The sequence below is a fragment of the Notechis scutatus genome, chromosome 4 (genome assembly GCF_049901735.1).
Source record: "Notechis scutatus isolate UNSWTSFEM ecotype Mainland chromosome 4, rNotScu1.2, whole genome shotgun sequence".
Classification (NCBI taxonomy): domain Eukaryota; kingdom Metazoa; phylum Chordata; class Lepidosauria; order Squamata; family Elapidae; genus Notechis; species Notechis scutatus.
The window spans coordinates 164,176,845-164,194,817 of record NC_142012.1 but is presented as its reverse complement, the minus strand read 5'-3'; the positions used below and the strand labels follow the sequence as shown (position 1 = coordinate 164,194,817).

The following is a 17,973-nucleotide window of genomic DNA, read 5'->3' as shown; positions in this document are numbered from 1 at the left end:
TTCCTCTGGCAGATTTTCACACATTTCCAGGCAAAGGGAATCAGACAGGCCTCTCCTCCCACCCCCTGCCAAAATACCTCTTAATATGCTATTGGGAGGGGGGGGAGGAAGGAAGGAGGGAAGGAAGGTGATAGAGATAGATAGATATAGTTAGACGATATAGATAGATAGATAGATAGATAGATAGATAGATAGATAGATAGATAGATATAGATATAGATATAGATATAGATATAGATATAGATATAGATATAGATATAGATATAGATATAGATATAGATATTTAGATTATAGTTAAACAGAGAGAGTTAGAGAGAGAGAGATAAGAGGGAAGGAGGGGGGATACCAGATAGGTAGGTAGGTAGATGATAGACATAGACAGATAGACAGATAGACAGATAGACAGGCAGGCAGGCAGACAGACAGACAGACAGACAGACAGACAGACAGATAGATGAGACACACAGAGAGAGAGAGAGATGATAGATATAGTTAGAAAGGGGGAGGGGGGAGTTACCAGTTAGATGAGAGAGAGAGAAAGATAGAGATATAGTTAGATGATAGAGGGAGAGGGAGAGGGAGGGAGGGGGGTACCAGATAGGTAGGTAGGTAGATGATAGACAGACAGACAGATAGATAGATGAGACACAGAGAGAGTTAGATGATAGATATAGTTAGAAAGGGAGGGAGGGGGAGTTTAGATGATAGACATAGACAGACAGAGGGACAGACAGGCAGTCAGATAGACATATAAGCAGATAGACAAATATAGAGACAGAGATGATTGCTAGATATGGATGAGAGATGAGAGAGAAAGAGAGATGGAAAGAGAAAGAGAGAGAGAGAGAATATCTGCTGCGATCAGGCCTGCCGTGCAGAGGTGGGAACGGGATGTTTATATCCTTTCAAGGCGGCGTCCCAGCCCCTCTCTTCAGCAGCATCCACCCGCCCCAAGGGGCTTCCCGGGGCCCTTTCGCCGGGCCTTTTCTCCTCGTTTTCTCCGCGGCAAAGCGCTCCCACTTTCCCATTCAGGCCACTCCTTCCTTGCCCAGCTCTTTGCAAGGGGAAATGGGGGGGCGAGCAGTTGAAAACCTCCACGGCCAGCAGAGGCTCTCCCTCCCCGCCCCCTCCCCATCCTAAGCAACCCTCCCTCCTTCCCTATCTTTCAACAAAGGCAGCTTTGGCTGCGGATGATGGGCTCTGGAGTCCAAACTCCTTGGAAAGCGGGGTGGGGTGGGGTTAAACCAGTGGAAGCGCCCCCTCCCCTTGCCAGGCAGCCCCCTCCCCTTTCTCGATCACAGCCCCCTCCACCACCACCCCACCCTTTGGGACGCCCCCTCCTCACTGAGGATCCCCTCCCTCTTTCCCCACCCTGGCTTCACCGCGGGGCGCCAGCCGAGCCCCCTCCCACCCCTACCTGCTCGAGCGGCTGAGCTCCAGCACGGCGGCGGCGGCGGCGGCGGCGGAGGAAGCAGCCAGGCAGAAAGACCTTCAAGCGGCTCCTCTGTCGCAACCCGCCGCAGTGCGCCTGCGCGGGCATCCTGGGCGAGCACAACAAAATGCCGCCTCCGCCTCTCTCGCTGGACGCTCCGGGAACGGTAGTCCGCGCCCCCTCCGAGGGTCTCGGTGCCGCCCGGGGGCAGAACTACGTCTCCCATAAGGCCGTCGGGGCAGCCGGCTTATTTCCATACGCCCCGCCCTCCTCCTCCTCCCCCTCCCTGCCGGTTTTGCCCGTCCTCCTGAGTCGCCGGGGCTGCAGAGCCCGCTGGCTTGTTTGGGTCCCTTTGATCCCAAATCTTGGGGTCACGTGCTCGGTGGGGAAGGTGGGGGGACTTTTGCAGCGAGAAGGAGGACCACCGAGGCCGATCTGATAGCAATAACAATAGCACTTAGACTTATATTAATTTATAATTAATATTAATTATATTTAATATTAAATAATATTAAGCACTTAGACTGACATTAATACAGTTGAGAAAGTCCAGAAATATTTCACAAGAAGAGTTCTCCACTCCTCGACTCGTTGCAGAATACCTTATGCCACCAGACTCGAAATTCTAGACATAGAAAATCTAAAATTACACCGCCTTTGGTCCAATCTAAGTATAGTACACTGCTCAAAAAAATAAAGGGAACACAAAAATAAGACATCCTAGATCTGAATGAATGAAATATTCTTATTAAATACTTTGTTCATTACATAGTTGAATGTGCTGACAACAAAATCTCACAAAAATTATCAATGGAAATCAAATTTAGCAACCCATGGAGATCTGGATTTGGAGTTACACTCAAAATTAAAGTGGAAAAATCACTACAGGCTGATCCAAATTTAAAACAAGTCAAAATGAGGCTCAGTAGTGTGTCCACATACCTGTATGATCTCCCTACATGCTCCTGATGAGGTGGTGGATGGTCTCCTGAGGGATCTCCTCCCACACCTGGACTAAAGCATCCCCCAACTCCTGGACAGTCTGTGGTGCAACGTGGCGTTGATGGATGGAGCGAGACATGATGTCCCAGATGTGCTCAACGGGATTCAGGTCTGGGGAACGAGCAGGCCAGTCCATAGCATCAAAGCCTTCGTCTTGCAGGAACTGCTGACGCACTCCAGCCACATGAGGTCTAGCATTGTCTTGCATTAGGAGGAACCCAGGACTAACCGCACCAGCATATGGTCTCACGAGGGGTCTGAGGATCTCATCTCGGTACCTAATGGCAGCCAGGCTCCCTCTGGCGAGCATATGGAGGGCTGTGCGGCCCGCTAAAGAAATGCCACCCTACACCATTACTGACCCACTGCCAAACCGGTCATGCTGGAGGATGTTGCAGGCAGCAGAACGTTCTCCACAGTGTCTCCAGACACTGTCACATCTGTCACGTGCTCAGTGTGAACCTGCTTTCATCTGTGAAGAGCACAGGGCACCAGTGGCGAATTTGCCAATCTTGGTGTTCTCTGGCAAATGCCAAACGTCCTGCATGGTGTTGGGCTGTAAGCACAACCCCCACCTGTGGACGTTACCACCCTCATGGAGTCTGTTTCTGACTGTTTGAGCAACCACATGCACATTTGTGGCCCACTGGAGGTCATTTTGCAGGGCTCCGGCAGTGCTCCTCATGTCCCTCCTTGCACAAAGGTGGAGGTAGCTGTCCTGATGCTGGGTTGTTGCCCTCCTACGGCCTCCTCCATATCTCCTGATGTATTGGCCTGTCTCCTAGTAGTGCCTCCATGCTCTGGACACTACGCTGATAGACACAGCAAACCTTGCCACAGCTCGCATTGATGTGCCATCCTGGATGAGCTGCACTGCCTGAGCCACTTGTGTGGGTTGTAGACTCCGTCTCATTCTACCACTAGAGTGAAAGCACCACCAGCATTCAAAAGTGACCAAACCATCAGCCAGAAAGCATAGGAACTGAGAAGTAGTCTGTGGTCATCACCTGCAGAACCACTCCTTTATTGGGGATGTCTTGCTAACTGCCTCTGCTTTCCATCTGCTGTCTAGTCCATTTGCACAACAGCATGTGAAATTGATTGTCAATCAGTGTTGCTACCTAAGTGGACAGTTTGATTTCACAGAAGTGTGATTAACTTGGAGTTACATTGTGTTGTTTAAGTGTTCCCTTTATTTTTTTGAGCAGTGTATATAAAATCATACATTGCAATGTCCTACCTGTCAACGAATACTTCAGCTTCAACCATAACAATACAAGAGCACACAATAGATACAAACTCAAGGTTAATCACACCAAACTTGATTGCAGGAAATACAACTTCAGCAACAGAGTGGTCAATGTCTGGAATACTCTACCTAACTCTGTGGTTTCTTCCCCAAGCCCCAAAAACTTTAACCTTAGACTGTCTACTATTGACCTCACCCCTTTCCTAAGAGGTCTGTAGGGGACGTGCATAAGCATACCAACGTGCCTACCATCCCTGTCCTATTGATTCTTTTTATTTTTCTTATATGTATCCATTTCATGTATTCATAACTGTTTATACTTATACCTGTTATCTTATAATCGCTTGACAAATTAAATAAATAAAAATAAATATACCACTTCACAGTGCTGTACAGCCCTCTCTAAGCGGTTTACAGAGTCAACCTCTTGCCCCCCAACAATCTGGGTCCTCGTTTTACCGACCTCAGAAGGATGGAAGGCTAAGTCAACCTTGAACTGGTCAGGATTGAACTGCTGGCAGTGGGCAGTCAGTCTGCAATGCTGCATTCTACCGAGGAAGGAAGGAAGGAAGGAATAGATTGACCCCTTCCTCTCTGGGGCAGCTCCTTCCAATATTTGAGGGGCTTCCCAGAGAGGAGGAAAGGGTCAAGCTATTTTCTAAAGCGCCTGTAGGCCAGAAAAAGGAATAATGGATGGAAACTGAACAAGGAGAGATTCAACCTGGAAATAAGGAGAAATCAACCCATGGATCAGAAGTTGCCCTCGGAAGTTGTGGGAGCGCCATCACTTGAGACTTTCAAGAAGAGATTGGACTGCCCTCTGTCAGAAATGGTGTAGGGTCCCCCACTTGTGTGGGGGGGTGGACTAGATGACCTACAAGGTCCCTTCCAACTCTGATTATCTGTTATCTGTTATTCTCCAAAGCACCCGAAGGCCAGACAAGGAATAATGGATGGAAACTGATCAAGGAGAGATTCAACCTAGAAATAAGGAGAAATTTTCTGACAGAACAATCAATCCATGGAACAGAAGTTGCCCTCGGAAGTTGTGGGAGAGCCATCACTTGAGACTTTCAAGAAGAGATTGGACTGCCATTTGTCAGAAATGGTGTAGGGTCTCCCGCTTGGGTGGGAGGTTGGACTAGATGACCTATAAGGTCCCTTCCAACTCTGATTATCTGTTATCTGTTAAGGAAGGAAGGAAGGAAGGATAGCAATAACAGTTAGACTTATATACCACTTCCCAGTGTTTTCCAGCCTTCTCTTAAGTGGTTTACAGAGTCCACCTCTTGCCCCCAGCAATCTGTGTCCTCATTTTACCCACCTCGGAAGGATGCAAGACTGAGTCAACCTTGAGCTAGTCAGAATTGAACTACTACTGGCTGTGGACAGATTTAGCCTGCAATACAGCATTCTAACGGAAGGAAGGAAGGAAGGAAGGAAGGAAGGAAGGAAGGAAGGAAGGAAGGAAGGAAGGAAGGAAGGAAGGAAGGAAGGAAGGAAGGAAGGAAGAGCAATCGCAGTTAGACTTATACACCGCTTCACAGTTCTTCACAGTCCTCTCTAAACGGTTTTATAGAGTCTTGCTCCCAACAATCTGGGTCCTCATTTGACCCACCTCGGAAGGATGGAAGACTGAGTCAACCTTGAGTCTGCTGAGATTCGAACTGCCAAATTGCAGGCAGCCAGCAGTCAGCAGAAGTAGCCAGCAGTACTGCATTCTAACCGCTGAGTCACCGCGGCTCATAACTGATCCTCTCAGGAAGGGCCCTTCTTGAGAAGAGGCATTGCACCTGGACAGTTACCCAAGGACCACTGTGCTGCCTTTATCTGTTTTATTTAATTTATCGAATTGATAATAGCCTTGTCATGTCACGAAAGTGACACAGAGCATATAATAATTAATCAGACAGTACAGGCCGTCCTCAAGTTACAACAGTACATTTAAGGACCGTTCAAAGTTATAGTGGCACTGGGAAAAAAAAAGGGATTTATGATCATTTTTCACGCTTAACAACCGTTGCAGTGTCCCTGTGATCATGTGATCAAATTTTGGATGCTTGGCAATGGGTTCATATTTATGACGGTGGTGGTGCAATCACCTTTTTGCGACCTGCTGACAAGCAAAGTCCATAGGGAAGCCAGATTCACTTAACAACCATGTCCCTAACTTAACATCTGCAGTGATTCGCTTAACAACTTGTAGTAAGAAAGGTTCATAAAATGGGGCGAAACTCATTTAACAACTGTCTCACTTAGTAACATAAATTTTGGGGCTCAATTCTGATCATACATCGAGGGCTACCTGTATTTATTTCCTGGATGTTTTACTGTTTTTTTTAATTGTCCAGCTATAGAAACTGGATAAATAAATAAATCGGTAATCTTGCTATTTGGATACTGTTATTTTGGATGTGCACAAACAAAAACTCTGCTACAATTGGAGATCTCAGTTTTGGAGTACAGATGCCCATACAATAAATGTAGTTTCTTGACCTTTATCCCATTTGATTTTTGGCCGAGTTAAAGTAACCGGTTTTATCCAGTTCCTGTAAGCCTATCTTGCAAAATAAAGTGAACCCATAAACAAGCCAATTAAGCTGGGTCCATTACATTGTACAGTTTCTTGAACAAAAACACACACACACACACACACACACACACACTTAGCGAGGTTAACTTTAATCAAGATTTAACACATTGTGAGAACGATAGAATTTCACTGAGTCAAAAGTTGAGTGAGTTGTAGCAGGTACTGTAGTAGTGTTTAGTGAACATCCCATGTTGCATAAACAGAGGCATAGAATCAAAATCATGTGAAATATTAGCAGCACTTTTTTAAACCCCTAGAAAGGCCGTGTCTTGTTTTGCTCACCACATTACAAAAAAAGAAAAAAAAAAGTTGAGACTTTGGAAAAAGTGCAGAGAAGAGCAATGAGGATTATTAAAGGCCTGGAGACTAAAACATATGAAGAACGATTGCAGGAACTGGATATGTCTAGTCTAGAGAATAGAAGAATAAGGGGGAGATGTGAGAGAAGAGAAGAGAGGAGAGGAGAGGAGAGGAGAGGAGGAGAAGAGAAGAGAAGAGAAGAGAGAGAGAAGAGAAGAGAGATATGAAATAGAGATAGAAGATGAAGAAGAGAAGAGAAGAGAAGAGAAGAGAAGAGAAGAGAAGAGAAGAGAAGAGAAGAGAAAAGAGAATTGAATTGAACTGAATTGAATTCTTTATTGGTCAAGTGTAATTGGACACACAAGGAATTTGATGATGGTAGTATTCCAGTATTTGAGGCAGTGCCCCAAAGAAGTGGGGGGTGTCAACCTATTCTCAAAGCGCCTGAATGCAGAACAAGAAATAATGGATGGAAACTAATCAAGGGGAGAAGCAACCTAGAATTAAAGAGAAACTTCCTAACAGTTAAAACAATTAGCATGGAACAGGTTGCCTTCAGAAGTTGTGGGTGCTTTATCACTGGTGTTTTTTAAGAAAAGACTGGACAGCCATTTGTCTGGAATTATATATTGTCTCTTGGACCAGAATCACTGCCGTTCTTAACTTAGTAACACGGTTGTTAAGTGAATCTGGCTTCCCCATTGACTATGCTTGTAAGAAAGCGACAAAAGGGGATCACATGAGCCCAAGAGACGGAAACCGTCACAAATATGAATCAGTTGCCAAGCATCCAAATTTTAATCATGTGACCATGAGGATGCTGCAACCGTTGTTGGTGTGAAAAACAATCATAAATCACTTTTTTGTTGCAATTTTGAACCATCACTAAGTGAACTGTTGTAAGTTGAGGACTGCCAGTAATCTGCTTTGTAGAAAAATATATGGATGTGTCCATGAATTCATCAGCTGTTGAGGTCAAAGTGATGGAGATTTTTCCAATATTGGTCAGGGCAGCAAAGAGAGGAATGGTTGCTGTCCTCCCTTAATCTCTTGTTAGGAACTTCCTGATTTTCTGATTCATGAACCACACTGGAATTTACTTCTAAACAACTGGGCCGAGATTGTGGTTCAATGTTGTGTTTGCCATTCCCACGCCCTCGAGTCCAAGTTCCCACACCACAACGCCGCCCTGTAAAATCCACTTCAAATGTTTAATAACAGGCTGATAGAAAGGGTTGCAAAATGGTATCTACGGTAGGAACCAAACCACAGAGAATCCAATTTATAGCAAGAGACTTATAACCTTAAGCCCAGATTTGCAGGGCGTATTTAACACCCTACCAAACAGAGTGCTTGCACGACTAGCAGCAGAAGAAGAATTTATTCGGCACGCTCAGCCTGAAATCACACATCTTACATTTAATGAAGTCCCCATTTATATTTCTGTTGTTAGGAATGGTCTTCATTGAGCTTCTGTTTTTTGAATTAGAAACCATGTTAAGCTACTGAAACCTGCTGCTGTTTTTTGTGCATGCAGGTATTTCTCGACTTACAATTCATTTAGTGACCATTCAAAATTGTAATGGTAATGACAAAAGTGACTTATGACCGTTTTCCACACTTACAACTGTTGTAGCATCCCCATGGTCATGTGATCAAAATTCGGATGCTTGGAAACTGACTCATATTTATGATGGTTGCAGTGTTCTGGGGTCAAATGATCACCATTTGCAACTTTCTTACAAGCACAGTCAATGGATCAAACTGTGATGACCCGGGGTGTGGCACAAAGGCAACGCAGTCAAATAAGCAAGAAGAGTCCCTTTATTATCTCCAACTTTGCCTCCAATGTCCAGGTTACCTTTGGTTGGAGAAAAACTCTCCCAGGAACAGCCTTTAACTGGAGAAAATTCAGTCCAAAACAAGGTACACACAAACTGTAACTCAAAATCCAAACAAACCAAACTGAAGTAATTAGCTTGACAGGGCAGGAGAAGGAATTTCAGACTTGAAAGTACAGCAAAACTCACACAGTTGGGAAGGCACCAGGAATACAGATGAGCCACGACCATACCAGAGAAATCCACAATTTGCTCCCAACAGTTTGCTGTGCGCAGCTTCCGTTTTTAAACACTGTGTTCCCAGCTGCAGTTAATGAAGGGAATCAAGGCCCTTTCCTTCCCCGTGAGCCACGCAACTCACATTGCTCCCTTCTCCATTCCTCCCTCTGTGCCCTACGATGAAGAGGGGGTGGACCTGGGTCTTCCTCTGAATTCCCTCTGCCTTGCTCTACCTCTCCCCTGTTCTGTTCAGCTGGCCTTTGCCTTTCCCCAGTTTCTTCCACAGCCAATGCAGCCACACTCCCACTCCCTGTCAGCTGTTCAGCCTCCCCCTCTAAATCAGATTTCGACAGTGGCATGACAGAAACATCTTCAATTGAGGCAATGCCAGCTTACAGTCATGCACACAAGACTATACTGCTTTACTTCACCCTGGACAAGGATAACTCAAGGAGAACCTCAAGGTGAATCAGATGGCTTTCATGCATGGCCACCATTGGAGCAAAGAAACAAGCCTAGATGGGTGTGAGGGCAGAAAGCAAGTCCTCTTTCCGCTTTCTGAAGTATTATGAGATGACTACAGCGATCTGCAATTGTTTTACCTCACGTAAATCATTTCAGGATTTGGGTCAGACCTGCCTCAGATTTATCCCGTAAAACTCTCAACTTCATTTAATTGAAGTGAAAAGTCCCTTTTACTAAGAGATGCTGTAAGGTCAAACAGAATTTAAAATTCCCACGTGCCAATACAAAACCAAACGCCTGGTTTCCCCTAGCTCTCTCCCCGTGGTCCAGCTGTGTGTAACCAATTTGGCACCAGCAAAATGTTTTGGGCAACACTGAGGTGTTTGGGTGGGTGAAATTCCCCTCTCAGGGCAAATGGACTTGAAGTCACCAGCATGCCAGCGTGAACCAGATTCCAAAATGCTCTGTTCTTTCTCAACTGTCAATTCCCCCCTCCCAATTTGCCATCATAAAGGTATACAGCTTTATTGTCCACTTGTTCCCCCTTTCCTTCCCCAATTGATGGCAGAATGCCAGCAAGACGCCAAGCCGAAGCTGGCAGATCTGATAGTTTATTATATGGAATACAGAGCAATGCAATGATCAGTCAATAGGCCTCACACAAAGCTGCGTACTTCGCAGATCAACTTCCTTTGGAAACCATGGTTTGGAACGGAAGGGCCCAGTTTTGGTCCCAGTTTGGCTAAACCAGTACAGTGATTATGTTGTTTTCAACTTCAGGCACAGGTGCAATATTTCCCATCCCAACGGGCGCAGGAAAGGGTGTGATATCAGGTGTGTCATGGTTCCGCCATGCAAATTATACAAATTATGGGATTTGTGTCAGTCAACAAATGCAAATCACATAATTTGTGACCTTCTCGAGGTGACTGTAAGGCTCACCCAATCCACTAATGTTTTGTACACATGTCGATGTCCATTACTTTCAGCTTTGCTTACAATCTCAGGGGCTTGGTAACACTAGAAAGTTCTCAGGGGCTGGTTCCAGGGGTGGGATTCTACCAGTTCGCACCTATTCGCTAGAACCGGTTGTTAACATTCTAAGCAGTTCGGAGAACCGGTTGTTAGAAGAAATTACTGGCCTAATCCTGTAAGGAAGGCAGGAAGGAAACATTCTGGTGTTGCTTACAGAAACTGCCTCTCCGTTGACCCTTATGACATTCTTGGCAGGACTAGACTTCCTGTCTCAGGAACTTCTCTGGAGTTTTTTTTCTCCTCCTTTGCTGGTACTTTGCTTGTGTGGAGTGACCATTTAAAGTTACAATGGCACTGAAAAAAGTGACTTATGACCCTTTTACACACTCACGACTGTTGCAGCATCCCCACAGTCATGAGAGGCCAGGCGAGGAGATGCGTGCCTCGATGTGAGTGATATTGAGTTGGCCACACCCAGCCAATAACATGACCACCAAGCATGTCCATCCAGGCACATGAGCAACAAGCCACACCCACCACTTAAGCCACGCTCACAGAACTGGTTGTTAAAAATTTTGAATCCCACCCCTGGCTGGTTCACACAACTTGCTAAACTTTGGGGTGGATTTTAGAGGTGGTATTCAGCAGGTTATGACCAGTTCTGGAAAACCGGTAGTGGAAATTTTGAGTTTTCTCTGAAAAAGGGCAAGACAAGAAACAATGGATGGAAACAAATCAAGGAGAGAGGTAACCTGGAATTAAGGAGAAACTTCCTAACAGTGAGGACAATTAACCAGTGGAACAGCTTGCCACAAGAAGTTATGGGTGCTCCAACACTGGAGATTTTTAAGGCACAAAGAGATTGGACAGTCAGTTGTCTGAGATGGTATAGGGCAGTGATGGCTAACCTTTTCATCGTCGCGTGCCAAAAGTGTGTGTGTGTGCGCATGTGCATGCATGCCTGCACCCATAATGCAATGCGTGTGCAACCTTCCTCCCCCGCGCATGCATTCGCGACCCCTCTTGCGTGCCACACGCCCCTGCACATGCGCGACAGATACACGACAATCAGCTGGCTGGCAGGAGGCGTGCGCGCATGCGCAGTAGAGATCTGTTCCTGGCGACGGCTTGCTTGCCGGTAGAAATGGCTGTGTGTGCCACTTCCAGCACACATGCCATAGGTTTGCCATCACGGGTATAGGGGTCTCCTGTTTGAGCAGGGGGCTAGCCCAGGGGTGGGATTCTACCAGTTCGGGCCAGTTCTATAGAACCGGTTGTTTCCATTCTGCGCAGTTTGGAGAACCGGCAAATCACAACACTGGCTGGCCCCTCCCCTCCCCACCCAGTCACTCTTTATCTTGCATGCGCGCCATCCAAATTGCCTGCGTTGTGCAAGCAAATTTTCTGTGATAGACTCAGGAAGCAGATTGCAGAAAGGTAGATCTGGGAGTGAATCTGTGATTCTGCAAGCAACTCCATCTGCTTGCCTGCTTTGTCTGATTTGGGGTAAAAGTTGTTCTTTTTTTTAATAAAATAAATTCAATATTTACATAAATATTTACAATGTTTATATACAAGCCATGCCCAGCTAGTCACGTGACCACCAAGCCACGCCCAGGCAGCAAGCCACGCCCACCCAGTCACATGACCACCAAGCCACACCCACAAATTAGGCCACACCCACAGAACCAGTTGTTAAGAAATCTGAATCCCACCCCTGGGCTAGTCTAGGAGACCTCCAAGGCCTCTTCAGGCTCCATTTGGATTGACGGATTTAACTTAACAGTTTTAATGATTCACTTAACAACTGTCCTAAAATGGGACAAAACCCACTCCAAAGCTGTCTGATTTAGCAACTAAAATGGTGGGCTCAATTGTGGTCATCAGTTGAGGACCAAATGTAGTTGTTCATTGACTTATTGAGGAGAACGATAATCCAAAGCTGCCCATGGAGAGGAAGTTTATGTTAACTGTATTTCAACGTGTTAATTTCAACAACTTTATTTCTGTTCTGCTAACACCCCTACCTCATTGTTCTGATATGAAAGTCGGCTGGTTGACTTAGGGCCAATCCCCAGGAGAGTTTGAGTTCTAGTCCCACCTTACAATTGTGCCCACATTATGATTAGGATGAGAGGTCCTTTGTATGCTATTAAAGATCAGATGTGACATTTGTTCCGTGCAGTTGTGTATCCTGCAGATCGAATTGCAACACTGAGCCAGTCTAGTGATTAAGGCACCAGGCTAGAAACCAGGAGATTGTGAGTTCTAGTCTGACTTGGCATAAAAACCATCTGGGTGACTTCGGGCCAATCACCAGAGACTGTGAATTCTACTCCCGCCTTAGACATGAAAGCTGACTGGGTGACTTCAGACCAATTACCAAGAGATGGTGAATCCTAATCCCACCTTACATGTGAAAGCCAATTGGATGACTTTGGGCCAATCACCAGGAGACAGGGAGTTCTAGTCCCACCTTTGGCACGAAGGCCATCTGGTTATTTATAAAACTAATAGGCGGGATAAAAATAAATAAATAAAACAAATTGCCTCTGTTGCCAAGAAGTGGTTCTTTCCAGATCTGATCAGTGATAATTTCCGTCTGTTCTACTTTGTTTGCTTCTTGCCTCTTCGTTGCAATGAGGGCTCTTGTTTGCTAAATTAAGAACAGTTATGCCAAATACAAGCCATTGCCAAATAATAGCTGGAAGTAAAACGAAGTGTGTTCTCCTGGCTCCCTCCAAAGATTAAATCAGGCACTTTCTTCGGAAAGATTTCACGATTAGAAGCAAATTTATTTGCAAATTTAAACTGGTTGGACTGGAATTTTCCGGTTGATGGGAAGATTTTCTGCCAAAGAAACGTGAGCATATTTCTCTCTTACAAAAACATGGGGCAGAGGGGGAAGACTTTTTCCAACCAGCAAACATAAAAACATTAATGGTTGGAAATAAATACACAATGACTCACTGAGGTCTTCAGAGAATCAGAGAAAAGTTGAATGGGCTGTTGCGACTTGAATGTGTTTGAGCTGGGGAAAGTGGCTTCAAAAGAGATGGAAGTTTTCTGAAAAACAATACCAGAAGCTGCATAGAAAATTTTGTGAGAGGGGGAAAAAAAATGGTATTGCACCAAAGACAGGGGAACAGCCAAACATGAAAGCCACAATGTGTTTAATTCCTGCACAAATTCGAGTGCAAAAATAAGTAACTGAGAGAGGGATCTTGGAGTCCTAGTGGACAATCACTTAAATATGAGCAAGCAGTGTGCGGCAGCTGCCAAAAAAAGGCAACACAGTTCTAGAGTTGCATTAATAGAGGGATGGAATCAGGGGTGGGATTTAGCCGGTTCGGCCAGGTTTGAGCAAACCAGATGTTAAATGTACATCTGGTTTGCCAAAATGGTAGTTGAACCGATCACAGATCCAGCCTGCCCTTCTCCTCCCAGGAGTCTCCACGTGGCTCATTTTGGATACAGGTAAATGTAGGGTCTGAACAGGAGGCTCTGGGAGGGTGAAAAATGAGCTGAACCGGAAGTTCCTGAAGTCCAGAAACGGGCCTGTTTCCGGCTTCCAGAGGCCCTCCAGAGCCCAGGGGAGGCCATTTTCGTCCTCCCAGAGGCCTGAGGGAAGCCTCCGGATTCTGGGAAAGGTGAAAAATGGCCCTCCCAGAAGTTCCGGTAGGCCACGCCCACCATGGCTACGCCCACCCAGCAACTGGGCAGAGAACTTCTTGCTGGACGTTTCGAATCCCACCTCTGGATAGAATCAAGATCACGTGAAGTGTTAATACCACTTTATAATGTCTTGGTAAGGCCACGTTTGGAGTACTGCATCTAGTTGTAAAAAAAGATGTGAAGACTCTAGAAAGAGTGCAGAGAAGAGCAACCAAGAGGATTAGGGGACTGGAGGGTAAAACAAGTGCAGAACAGTTGCAGGAAGTGAGTTTGTCTGAAAAGAAGTGTTCCGGACTAGCAGGCTTAAAAGCCTGCAAAGCGGATTGGTCCGCTAACAGCGGGTCGTGATTGGTCGCTCCAGACTGATCCGATTGGCTAGTAAACGGGCTGCTGCGATTGGGCAAACCAAGTGTGGCAAGCTCCAATCACTGTCATTGGCCGTTTAGCTGCAGCCAGCTCTATAAAAGGGGCTGCTGCGGCTAGGATATTTCGCTCAGATCGGAAGTCACTAATAAAGAGCTGTAGTTACTTTCTGAGTCTTGTCTTCCGTTCTTGGACCCATCCTTCCAGACATAAGAAGGACTAGGGGAGACATGATAGCAGTGTACCAATATCTGAAGGGCTTCCATAATAAAGGGGTCAACCTATTCTCCAACCTATTCTTCTAGTTTCTTGGAAACTAATAGAAACTTCTATTAGATTCCATTCATCGCTTCTTATCCAGCTGAGGGCTGGACAAGAAGCGATGAATGGAAACTAATCAAGAAGAGAAACAACCTAGAATTAAGGAGAAATTTCCTGACAGTTAGAACAATGAATCAGTGGAACAACTTGCTTTCAGAAGTTGTGAATGCTCCAACACTGGACGTTTTTAAGAAGAGATTGGATAACCATTTGTCTGAAATGGTATAAGTCTTCTACTTGAGCAGAGTAGGTTGGACTAGAAGACCTCCAAGGTCCCTTCCAATTCTGTTATTTTGTTTTAATCTTTGTCTTTTATAAACCATGATTTTACAGCTTAGCAAATTACTATGCATTCAGTCATGGGATTTCAACGAATGGAGGTGTAGTGTGATGTACACAACATAATTTTTATTGGTGATTGTAGTGGAATATTTTTGCTCATTGCCTTTTATAAACCATGATTTTTAGCTTAGAAAGTCAATGTGAATGCAGGCATGGGGTCTAGTGTGATATAGGAACTCAGTGATGGTTAGTGGGTTCAAGAGAACATACACATGCAGATTCTACCCTTTTTTGGCAAAACCGGCAAAAAATTATAAAAGTACAGATAGCATTTCACAGTTTCAAGCCATATCTGTTTGATTAATTGTCATTATGATGGTTTTATACCACTCTGGTTAAGAACTGCTGCTTAGAAACTGTATTTGTATCAGAGGTGGTCTTCAGCAGGTTCTGACCAGTTCTGGAGAATGGGTAGCGGAAATTTTGAGGAGTTTGGAGAACCGGCAAATACCCCCTCTGACTGGTCCTGCCCCCATCTATTCTCTGCCTCACGAGTCCCAGCTGATTGGCTGGGTCTTCTTTGGTTGCCCTGCACAGGAGAATGGAGCTGGAAAGCAGGTTAGTGGGGTGGGGAGGGAATGGGGATTTTACAGTAACCTTCCCCCAGGAGTGGGGAGGGAATGGGGATTTTGCATAATCTTCCCCCAGGAGTGGGGTGGGAATTGAGATTTTACAGTATCCTTCAATCATAAAATGGGGCAAAACTCACTTAACAGATGCCTCACTTAACAACTGAAACTTTGGACTCAGTGGTGGTCATAAGTCGAGGATAACCTGTATCTGACTTTGTAATATAAATGATGTTGTGCTTCAATGGCTAGATGGCCTAGACATTGATATTTGAACATAGATCTTTTCTAACGTCTATATTTTATTGAGTTTTACTAATCTGGGTGAAATGATAATATATATTGCTAGTCCATGTATGCTATGCCATAAGCTCAATCAGGGATATCAAACTCAATTTCATTGATGGCGCATCAGGGTTGTGTTTGACCTCAAGGGGGGAATGGGCGTGGCCAGGGTGGGCGTGGCCAGCTCGATATCACTCATGTCGGGGGGGCCTGTGGTGGCCCAAGCACCCTGCCCCTGATAACAGGCTCCCGAGCTCCGTTTCTGGCTGCCCTATGCCAGGGAAAATTGGAGTTTGGGAGGGCCGCATATGACCCTTGCGAGCTCCGTTTTTGCTGGCAGAGGCACCGCCGGCTGGTCCTTCGCACTTTCCAGGGCGACCCTGTGGGCCAGATCTAAGCACCCTGTAGGCCACATCCCCAGGCGGGATTCAATTTTTTTAACAACCGGTTCTGTGGGCGTGGCTAGATGGGCATGGCCATGTGACTGGGAGGGCGTGGCCTCTTCCTTTTTTTTGCAGCCCCCCCCCCCATTTTTTGGGCCTTCTGGGCCTCAGGGAAGCCTGCTGTGGAGGACCGTTTTTGCTCCCAGAAAAAACGGAGCCTGGATTACCCCTCCACACACACACACAAACTCTGTTTTGGGGTCTTCTTGGCTTCAGGGTAGCTTTCTGGGGGGTGTTTTTGCTCCCAGGAAGCTTCCTGGGACTCATGAAGACAAAAAATGGAGCGCGCAGGGGGTGTGCTTTGCCCCCCCTCCATTTTTTGCTTTCCTAGGCCTCAGCGAAGCCTCCTGGGCAAAGCAATAAAACAGTGAGGGGAATACCAGAACAGCTGATCATAGGAACAGCTGATCATTGGGAAAAAAAGAAAAAAAAAGAAATACCTTAAGGAGTGACTGGGCAGGGAAGAATGCAGTCAGCGATGTCGGGCATACATGCAATGTTGCGCATGAACAATAAGGACTGACTGGGCGGGGACGGGAGGAGCGAGCAGAGAGGGGCGAGGCCAGCCAAGGGCACGATTTGCCTGTTCTCCGAACTGTGCAAAATCCTAACAACCAGTTCTATAGAACTGGTCCAAACCGGTAGAATCCCACCCCTGGCTAGATCTGGCCCCGTAGGCCTTGAGTTTGACATCCCTGCGCTAAATGATAACTCACCATGAATATGACTCAGCATTTTGAGACTGCCCCTCTCTTGATGACTCCTCTGGTGTAAGCAATAATATGCGTCCATACTATACACCTGTCCTCTCACCTGCAGCCACACCCCAACTTACCTAATGAAATTCCCAGTTTAAGTGCAATTATACTGTTATCTCTGTTGCAATGCTTTTACCTTCTTAGCCCTTTAGGGCAGTTTCTCAACCCAATTTTTTTTTAATTTGGCAATTGCTGTTTTGCCCACAAGCCACCCTTGTCAGGAGGAATTCGTGCATTGACATCATAGTACAGAAGCTACTCTAGCTTTCCAAGGTCAGCCAGGGCTTTCATGGAAGTGTTGGGACTTGTGAGGATTCCACAATACATTTCTGGCTTACTGCACAAATGGCCACACTCAGTGATGGGTTTCGGAGTGCCACGTATGCTGAGCAAATTAATATGGGGAGAGGGGAACTTTAGTTTGTCTTGGCATTGCTTCCTGAAGACAGAACTTGAAGGTTGGGTTAGTTTGAGGTTTTACATCTACATTTGTAAAAATAATAAAAGTGGGATAGAAAGAAAAAGAAAGAAATAAAAAAGAAAGAAAGAAAGAAAGAAAGAAAGAAAGAAAGAAAGAAAGAAAGAAAGAAAGAAAGAAAAAGAAAGAAAGAAAGAAAGAAAGAAAGAAAGAAAGAAAGAAAGAAAGAAAGAAAGAAAGAAAGAAAGAAAGAAAGAAAGAAAGAAAGAAAGAAAGAAAGAAAGAAAGAAAGAAAGAAAGAAAGAAAGAAAGAAAGAAAAAAGGAAGGAAGAAAGAAAGAAAAAAGGAAGGAAGGAGGGAGGGAGGCAAGAGAAGGGGAGGAGAGGTGAGAGAAGGCTAAGGGAAGGGAAGGGAGGGTGAGAGGAGGGGAGGAAAGAGGACTGGGGGAGAAGGGAAGGAAGGAAAAGGAAAGGGAAGAAAGAAAAAGGGAGGGAGGGAGGGAGGGAGACAAGAGGAGAGAAGGGAAGGTGAAAGAAGTTTAAGGAAAGGGGAGGGGAGGGAGGAGGGAGAAGGGGAAGCAAGAGAAGAGAAGGGAAGGGGAAAGGAAGGAAGGAAGGAAGGAAGGAAGGAAAAGGAAAGAAAGAAGAAAGAAAGAAAGAAAGAAAGAAAGAAAGAAAGAAAGAAAGAAAGAAAGAAAAAGAAAGAAAGAAAGAAAGAAAGAAA

General features: G+C 45.5%; 1 protein-coding gene across 2 annotated transcripts in view; it reads right to left on the bottom strand.

Annotated features, from left to right (window-relative positions):
• Positions 1 to 1,585, bottom strand: part of ABCC5 (ATP binding cassette subfamily C member 5) — a 62,752-nt gene extending 61,167 nt beyond the window's left edge. The window contains exon 1 of one of the 2 annotated variants that reach the window (XM_087965534.1): positions 1,418 to 1,585. The gene's annotated coding sequence lies outside the window, so the exon portion shown is untranslated. The remainder of the gene's footprint in view (positions 1 to 1,417) is intronic. The other variant, XM_026688591.2, reaches the window with a different exon arrangement.
• Between the last annotated feature and the right edge of the window lie 16,388 nt (positions 1,586 to 17,973).